Raw genomic sequence first — 10,703 nt, 5'->3', positions numbered from 1 at the left:
CTAAAAAGCTCGTCATGGCTCCAAGGCTTGTATGTGCCGCCAAGCTTTACCAAAACGCCGCCTTGACTCATATATACAAAATTGCCGCCTTAAGTCACGCTTTACAAACGACGTGGCTCGCCAAGGCTCGGAAAAGCTTGAGGCTTGAGATTGCTGCCAAGTCACGCCTTATGTTATTTAGAACCTTGCAAAATATACAACATATTATAACCGACTTAGGGTTGAACTTAATGTTAATATCATCATATTATAACTGATTTGGGCCGTCAAGTACTTTAAACAAGTTTCTAGTTGACATGTATGCAGGGTGTCAACGGGCTGATATGGATTAGTTTGCCGGTGGCATGACTAGTTTCTCTGCCATTGATAACTTTTTTAGAGTAAATGACAGAAATTGTCCCTGTGTTTTAGTAAGATTTGTAATTTTGGTTCCAAAGTTCAAAAATTGATAGGTTGCATACCAATGTTTTATAAATATTGCAGTTTTGGTCCTTGCTTCATAGAAAAAGACTAACTTACCTTTCCTTTTCATTTTTCATTTTCTTTTAACAAATTATTATTATTATTATTATTATTATTATTATTATTATTATTACAATTTTATTTGTTCTTTATTTTAATAGAATTTATATAGATTTCTTATAAAATTATTTTTATTTTTTTAAGTTAATTATCTAAATTATATATATATATATATATATATATATATATATATATATATATATATATATATATATATATATATATAGAACTGTTATATGGAAAACAAACAAACCCTAAAAAACCCTAAAAATGTATAAAAAAATACTTAGAGATCACAAATCTTTTTTTGACTTTTTATATATAAAAATTGCAACTTTTTTAACATTTTCGCTAAAAATCGATTTTTTTTTGGTTTTTTTTCAAAAAAAAATTCAGCGAAAATGTAAAAAAAGTTGCGATATTTTATAATATAAAATCAAAAAAAATATTTGTAATCTCTAAGTATTTTTTTATGCATTTTTATGATTTTTAGGGTTTTTTGTTTTCCATAGAACCTAAGCCTATATATATATAGTGATGGGTACAAAGTTATCCATGTATGACTTTGTAAATGGTTTGACTTTTGTAGACCCACTTGTATGTGGTAAAATAGCCTTGTGACATGATATATATATATATATATATATATATATATATATATATATATATATATATATATATATAGAGAGAGAGAGAGAGAGAGAAAAAAGAGAGAGACATTGAGAAACATGTAAACACCTCTATATAAGGTGGGTTCATACCACTTGTAGAGGTGTGCTTGAGAGATATAACATTGAAAGTGTTAGTGTGTGTTAATTATGTAGATTTAGATCTAGATCCGTTTTTGTAAACACTTTTCATAATCGAATGCATCTCTTAAACACCCAAATCACCATGTTCTTTGTGTGTTCTTTAATTCCGCATGCCAAATCAATGCTCATAATTCACATCAATTGGTATCAGAGCGGGTCTTCGAAGATTGAAGTAATTTTTGAAGAAACGGTTCTCGATTTGGAAACAATCATCACAATTGGAACGTTTATGGTGAGTCTCTCGATGATCTCTCTAAATCTCTTTGATTTGTGCATACGTTCTTGAATTTTTGATCATTTTGACTCATTGGATCAATTTTTTTTTTTGAAAAACCTATTTGTTATGATCCAATAAAATTTTTCGTTGATCAAAGTCCGATCCAATCTCATATTCGTTTGTTCGATTTGATTCAATTGAAAAATCAAGATTTATCCAAAAATCATTTTGATTCACTTTTAGGATTTGATACTGTTCATATTCGAATTCATATTGAGCCCAAACCTTTTGGTTCGACTCTAATTCACTGATCCATATCTTGAGCCCAAAATCAAAATTCAAATATTGTTCATGTTTTATCATTTTGAGCCCCAAATAACATCCGACGTTCGTTCTTATTCACTGACTGGATCGGAAATTTAAATCAAATTAGTTTTCGATGTGGTCTATAATCTATTTCGATTTCATCTGTGTCAAATATTCATTAGAGTTGTTTGAAAATCGAACGTCTTTGATATAGTTTCGTTCGCATCCTAATAATGTTGATTGGAGTTTGACAATTAATCACAGAATCAAGTTTGTGTTAATCGATTTTGAGTCAAAAGTTGTTGACGTCTAATAGTCGAACTCGACTTGGTGTCAATAATGGATTTTGATTTTGTTTTATTTTGTTTGAGTCGATTGAAAGTCAAACATTATTGCTCGGAGTCAGTCTCTGAATTCGAAATCGATTGTCAATTGTCATCAATCTGAATCGATTGAAACTTGTTTCGAATCGAGGGAAGTGAAGTATCTATGTTGTGGTAATTGATTTTCGTTTTGATCTTGATTTGGAAATCGAATGTGAATCGAGAAGAAAAGTGAGTTTGTGCTTGAAGAATAGTCAACCTAAAAGTCAAAAACGTTTGAATGGAATCAATTTCTCACTGTTTGACTGTATGATTCTTAATCGGAATGAAGAATCGCAAGTAGATGGTTTCGTTATTAGTCAAAAGTCTCTCACTCACAATCGAAGGTCGAATTTAACTGGAATCGTATGTCGGCTAATGAGTTAAGGATTGATTTTGACTGAAATCAGCTTTGGTTGAGTCGAAAGCTATGTGGAGTCGACATCAGGAACAGATGGTGTATTGGAGTCGACATAAGAACGAGATTGATAACGAAGGTGTGGTAATCGGATTTTGGTGTCTTGATTTCGAAAGTTTCACAGTGAATAGATGTCGATGATTTTGGAACTGGGACTTTCGATGTCGATAGTTGTGGGACGTGATTTCGAAGGTTTTGTTAACAAATGGTTTGGCTATTTCTTGAGTACATACTTTCAAAGATTTTGGAGTCGAGACTATGTGGCGAATTTCGAAGGTTTTGATGAATTGGGTTAAAATGTTTCGAAAGTTTGATAACAAATTGGGAAGGTCGAAGATTTTTGTTTGAAAAGCGAAGGTCGAACATTTTTGAGTCAATGGTCGACTACTGGTAACGAATTGAAGAAGATAATGGAAAGTTTCGAAATTGGTCCTTAAATTTTGATGGTTTGTCAGTTTATAACCATTTCGAAATAAGGACTTAATTTTCGACAGTTTGAAGAATTGTGCAGAAGTTTCGAAGTCGGTCCCTGAAGTTTTGAAGATTTGGCAGAATTCACCCAACTTCGACATTGGGCTAAAATTTTTAGAAATGGGATAATTTTTGAAACAGGCCCCTGCAGTTAATGTGAATTGACGCTTTCTACCCAGTTTCGCAAATAAGGGGGGGGGGGAGTTTCGCATTTTTGGCTATGTTGGGGGCACCGGGTCGCTGCACAATTTTGAAATTGACAATTTCTACCCAAATTTATGAAATTTTGTCAAAGGCGGTTCGTAAACGAAGCTGAAAATTGAAGATTTTTTGGATTTTCCGGATTGAAGAAAAATGTTTATGCCATATGTTAAGGGGGAGTTTTGGATGGAAAATTTCCGAATTGAGCACTTTCTCATTGCCTTTTTGGTTGTATAATCATTTTTTGATTATAAAAAGGGAGAGAGATTTAGATATGGAAATTTGAAAGTTGAATTTTTCATATTATTTGAACTTGAAGACCGAAGTGACCTCGAGTATTTGAAGTTTATGAAATGACTCGATTGTAGATTCGGAAGTGATTTCGGTTCATGATGGGTTTGGACTTATTGATGATTTTTGGGGTGTGCTTTTATGCTCAACTTTAGGGTGATTATTTGGAAATTTAGAAACTCCTAATTATCCATTGATGCTCGGTTCGTATGGTCTCACATTCTAGAACCCAAATTGAAGAATCATGGAAGAATTGAAGGTTTGATGTTTATCTCTACATGTGTCACGTTTGAGGCTCGGTTCGTGAAGTTGCTCGAGTTTGGAAGATTTGAAGCGAGTCATCCATTCCTAACTTTGAGGGGGATAATGTTGGGTACAAAGTTATCCATGTATGACTTTGTAAATGGTTTGACTTTTGCAGACCCACCTGCATGTGGTAAAGTAGCCTTGTGACATGAGAGATAGATAGATAGAGAGATAGAGAGAGAGAGAAAAAAAAAAGAGAGAGAGAGAGAGAGAACCATGTAAGCACCTCTATATAAGGTGGGTTCATACCACTTATAGAGGTGTGCTTGAGAGATGTAACATTGAGAGTGTTAGTGTGTGTTAATTATGTAGATTTAGATCTAGATCCTTTTTTGTAAACACCTTTCATAATCGAATGCATCTCTTAAACACCCAAATCACCATGTGTTGTTTGTGTGTTCTTTAATTCCGCATGCCAAATCAATTGTCATAATTCACATCAGCTAGGTTATAATGTGGATGGACAACTATTATGCGGACGTGTGGACAACGCTATTCTATTAGAATTACTAAGAGAATAGGTTGTTTAGTAATGTGAATACGTTCAACATCACAACTATAGTCATTTTCTTGCATTCTCATTAATTCTTATTCATTTTTGTTCTCACGTATCATTTTTTTACTCATTTTCATTTTTACAGAATACGACTCAATAAACATTCTGACATAATGAGAATAAAAAAAAGTCTATAATAACCTTATAGACGATTTAATTAATGAGAATATGTGATAATGACAATAGTTATGTAAGATTGAACGTATTCACATTATCAAACAATATATTTTCTTTGTTATTCTCACGGAATAACATTGTCCACACGTCCGCACAATAAATGTCAATCCACATTTGAACCTATCTCTCTCTTTCCCTCTATGTGTGTGTGTGTGTCTATATATATATATATATATATATATATATATATATATATATATATATATATATATATATCTTTATTACTTATTATGCAAATTTGGTCATAGGCTGAATTTTAAGAGGTACATGACCAAATGCAACATATACAATAACTTTATGCATTAAAAAGCCATCGATCTTATTTTGTTCAAACAATTGAAAAAGTCATGTGGCCTTTGAATTGGTATTCCTCATTTTCAGCCATATGAATCTGTCAACACCAACTATACTGTACATAACAACATCTCCTCTCTCATCGTTATTGGATATACACGCCTCTATGAAGTATCGAGTGAAACTCCAATTTGGTGCTTGGAAAAGAACAATAACCCAGATTGATTGAAGCCTGATAAGGAAGGAAAACCCAGATTTTAATTTTGGTAACGATTTTTCTTTTGATTTTTATTCTCCATCGATTTTTCTTTTTATTGTGATTCATAATCTTATAATCTCTATAGAGACCACCATTTACATCCAAACCATTTTTCTTTGTCCAGTCAACTTTTGTACTGGATTTTGGTTTCTCTTAAATGAAAATCTCGAATTATTTTGTTCAACATTCTTTGTTGCATGGGGCATCGATGAGCTCTGAGATTTACCTTCAATGTTGCTTTTGGAGCCATAGTCAACCTCACTGTTCTCACGCTTTCCTTGAGGATGACAAAGGTAAAAATGGATCCAAGCAAAAAATAAAGTGACTTGCTTCTTATTCTATTTGTCGGTTTCCTTTTACAAAAAACATATTACTTAGGCCTTTACTCATATGCTACCTTGTATGTGTGTGTGCGTGTTTTTGAGGAGAAAAAGGAATACTTAGCCGTTGCCCACCAACTGTTCGATGAAATTCCTTTAAGACATACACATATTTACATGATCTTTTAACTAGGTGGTGCAAGATCAATATAGGTTTGAATCTGCAGAAACACTTATGAACGAAGTAGATGGTCATTCATCTGTTAAGAGGTACATGACCAAATGCAACATGTACAATAACTTTATGCATTAAAAAGCCATCGATCTTATTTTGTTCAAACAATTGAAAAAGTCATGTGGCCTTTGAATTGGTATTCCCATTTTCAGCCATATGAATCTGTCAACACCAACTATACTGTACATAACAACATCTCCTCTCTCATCGTTATTGGATATACACGCCTCAATGAAGTATCGAGTGAAACTCCAATTTGGTGCTTGGAAAAGAACAATAACCCAGATTGATTGAAGCCTAATAAGGAAGGAAAACCCAGATTTTAATTTTGGTAACGATTTTTCTTTTGATTTTTATTCTCCATCGATTTTTCTTTTTATTGTGATTCATAATCTTATAATCTCTATAGAGACCACCATTTACATCCAAACCATTTTTCTTTGTCCAGTCAACTTTTCTACTGGATTTTGGTTTCTATTAAATGAAAATCTCGAATTATTTTGTTCAACATTCTTTGTTGCATGGGGCATCGATGAGCTTTGAGATTTACCTTCAATGTTGCTTTTGGAGCCATAGTCGACCTCACTGTTCTTACGCTTTCCTTGAGGATGAAAAAGGTAAAAATGGATCCAAGCAAAAAATAAAGTGACTTGCTTCTTATTCTATTTGTCGGTTTCCTTTTACAAAAAACATATTACTTAGGCCTTTACTCATATGCTACTTTGTATGTGTGTGTGCGTGTTTTTGAGGAGAAAAAGGAATGCTTAGCCGTTGCCCACCAACTGTTCGATGAAATTCCTTTAAGACATACACATATTTACATGATCTTTTAACTAGGTGGTGCAAGATCAATATAGGTTTGAATCTGCAGAAACACTTGTGAACGAAGTAGATGGTCATTCATCTGTTAAGAAGTGGATGAAAAATATATCGAGATCTCCATGTATGCCAAATAGGTAAGTCATCTAGATTCAAATCAAATGTAGTCTCTAATATCAGATATCAAAACTCTTTTGATTACCGGGTATCATATTCAATTTTGATTTCAATTTTTTTGGAACCCCCTTCTCCTTGTAGAGGATGACATCTTTCAACCCTCATTTGAAGTTTGAAAGAATTATCACTTTCTAATCCCTATTCTCTCTCAACCCCACTGCCTCCTATCAAAATCATCGACTTAGGTTGATTAGCCATCACTATCGCACTCTGCCTTCCACCATTTCATTTAATGTCTCTTTTTCCTTTTGATTTTCGATTTTACCATATGTTGATGTGTATATGTATTTGATAATATGAGATGATATTTATTTTGAGCAACTATGAATTCTGGGAGGGGAAGCCGAAAGATATGTAAACGCTTACTATTACAAGTTTGATTTCAGTTTTTGTTTTAACGCTTACTATTTTTGGTTCTATAATATTACAAGTTTGAATGAGTTTTTGATTTCAGCAATGGCTTACAAACCTAAGTTGTTACAAATTTCATGCACACAAATGGGACCAACTTGATGATGGTGGTAAGAAAAAATGAAAGGGGATTCAAAGTTGACAAGAACAAAATTTTGATTTTTACATTAGACCTCCATAGATTTTTAACATTTGTCCAGATTGTAGTTATTGAAGTTTGATTTCGGTCAGATTTCCTCACTATTTTAGTATTTACTATTTTTAGTTTGATTTTTAGGTCGTGCGAATCTAGAAAGTTCATCAACCATTGATGTTAAGAAGCTAATCCCTTCTCATGTTGTGTAGGCAATTTGAAGATTTACACCTGCTTCTCTTGCTCTAATTAAGAAGCTTACCCATTTTCATATTGTTCATTCATGTTTTTATATTTATTTGTATTTATTTGATGTTGGTTTAGCCACTAGAAAGGGGATTCTGAATTATTTGATATTCATCATTGCTTCATCTCATTTGATTTTATATGTATTTGATGTTGTAGGGACAGGGAGTAAGTGCCATCGATGACTCTTTGGTTAACCAAAGTAGTCATTTAAAGCAAATGGATCTGGCAAATCCACATTTTTCATGGTATGTGTTCTTTGTAGCCTATTTCATATCCTGAAAACACTGTCAGGTCAACATCTCATTCTATTTATACCTTTATAATGTCTGAATTTTGTGGTTCAAATGGGTTTATATTTGAAGTTCAATCAAATTCAAATTGCCTAATACATTCATTAGAATTTTGTGCAACCAAACTTTCATATGCCTAAATCTGTCAGGTATCTTGTGTATTCTGCATGTTAATATCTATTTTTTTCCATGATCTTGATTGTTTCTAGATATAATTTTGTTGGTTTGCAGACTCGAAAAACTGAAGTGCACCAGGTATGAGTAGGGAATGGTGGTTTAGAGTTGGGGGATGTACGTTGCCAAGATGTAGTAAGATTACAGCGGATCTATATTGTGATTCAACACGTCTTTGCTTATTTTTCTTTAGTGATGATGTCCTGAATACTATCCAGCTTGAAATCTATTGATGTCTTTTTTTTAATAAATGTAGCCACTAAAAATTTCAGTGTAATATGATAAAATTTGGTAGATTTTACCTTAATAGACTACATTTGTATTTCTTGCAATTAAAGTACATTGTATATTTTGGCTTAGATGTGTATGTTTATACTTGAAAACTTTAGAGATGAGTTTTTATTCTTTTTTTGCTGTCTAGAGAGATGTATTTTGTCTTGCATAGCAACATATATAGGTGCGACATGCATGAGACAAAAACTACATGTAAGGAAAGTAATGAAAAAGGCAATGTTTTTATGATTGTTCCAACCATCTAAATAATTAGACAATCAAAATTATAATTAATTTTAAATTGTTCCCTTTGTTGATAAGATTTTTTCATCAATTTTTGGTTCAAATGTTAAGGTTTGACTGGTAAATCATAAGTGTCTTTATTCTTTTCCCTAATATAGTTAAATTCTCAGATGAAGTTCTTCATTTGATGAGAATGTTGGCTTGGCTTATGCCAGTTTGGTTTGGATTCTTTTGAGTTTTATTGAATAATGTTCTGGAATATGGTTTGGTTGATTTTGATTTTAACGGTTAAATGGTGAATTTGGGGATAATTTTGGTTGATTTTGATTTTAGTTGTTAGATGGAATTTCAAGATGTTTGGAGGCTTCAGGTGTATTACAACATCCCAGTTAGTTTTGTGGCCTCAACTCTTTGTTACATCGATTCATAATTTCATAAAACTAACTTAGTTTATATATTATATCTTAATCACTTTAATGATAAATTGATTATTTGTAATGTTCTTAAATTGTAGGTGTTTATTAATATTATTTTTAAATTACCTTTTGCATAAATTGGTTGGAGGTGACAGTCAATTCAAGTTCTAACTATTTTGCCTTCTATGTTCCACAATTCAAAAGTAAGTGGATTGAAGGGCGTGACTATCTTTTTTTTATAACACTTCGAACGGAGGATGCGTTTTAATTGGCAAAAATAAAATCAAATTGTTAAGTGGCTTTTATATATGAAGTTGTACCTTGTGTTACTCTTTCTTTTAACAAGTGATGAAAGGGTAGTAAAATGTATTGGGAATGAAGTAATAGAACTTGGGATTTAATAAGAGATTTTTTTGTTAAATTAGAATAAAGGCTATAGTGGGCTCTTTGGAGTAAAAGTCGGTGTTTTTTTTTGGAATTATAGTTTGTATTTGTTATACTACCGGATATTACTTAAAATTGTTTAAGAAAAAAATCAAAGAATTGACACATATTTTCATTTTGAAGCGTTTTAATACAATTATCTTTTTTTTTAATACATTGCTTACTGATCGCATACCTTATTCATCACACACACATATTTTCATTTTGATGGCATACCTTATTGATGTAGGTTGGAAACTAATTGCTAAAAGAAAACTGCGTATTCGTTGTAATATGATATTTTTTCGAAAGAGAAACTATTTTTGAAATGAAACTTTTAGCCGTTTGATAAAAACGGAAACTAATATCCGGAACGAAAACATTCGATAAAAGTAAACTATTCGTCGTCTGTTGTTTAGCTTCAGTAAACAATTTGTACAAAATAAATAATCATTTCTACAAATTAATTTCTGAATAAAATATTTGCACCTAGCGCTTGGCGCGGGTAAACGGCTAGTATATATATATATATATATATATATATATATATATATATATATATATATATATATATATATATATATATATATATATATATATATATATATATATATATATATATCTTACTATTATTTATTCTTAGCTTTATTTATTTATCTTTATTTTTTGTGGTTTAAAAAATCTTTTAATATTTTTGACGTCTTATTCGAATATACGATTTAATATTAATTTTACGTTTTGTTCGTTCACATTATATAACGTTTTTTTTAATGTTTTGCTCGAATAAACAAATTAAAATAGAACCCCGGATAACTATCAAAAATCAAATATAATTATTTAATATTGTTTTTTATGTGTTTTTCGTCTACATCATTCGTTTATGAGCTTTACTTTGCTTTTTTTTTTATTCAGATTTAAGAGGTTTTAGTGTTACTTAATTGGTATTAACAAGCTGTAGATTTTTTTTGAGATTATATATATACTTTATGTGCTTTACATTTTTTTTATTCAGACAATATAAAGTTAATGGGTATTAAGAAGAGGTAGATTTTACTTAAGATTATTCTTTTAACAAATAATTGATAAATTATAGTTGTTATTTCGATAGTTTTTATGACAGTATGAAAATTGTTTATCATAATATTTAAGATTATTCATTTAAAAAGTAACAATAAAACCTCTAAAAGCTGAATAAAAAAAAAAGTAAAGCAAGTAAACGAATGATATAAACGAAAAACACATAAAAAATAACATTAAATAATTATATTTGATGTTTGATAGTTATCCGGGGTTGTATTTTAATTTTTTTATTCGAGTAAAACATGAAAAAAATGTTATATAACAAGAA

Source organism: Lactuca virosa, chromosome 2, assembly GCF_052849685.1.
Source record: "Lactuca virosa cultivar CGN04683 chromosome 2, Lactuca_virosa_CGN04683_v6, whole genome shotgun sequence".
Lineage (NCBI taxonomy): Eukaryota > Viridiplantae > Streptophyta > Magnoliopsida > Asterales > Asteraceae > Lactuca > Lactuca virosa.
Note: the sequence above shows the minus strand (reverse complement) of the source record.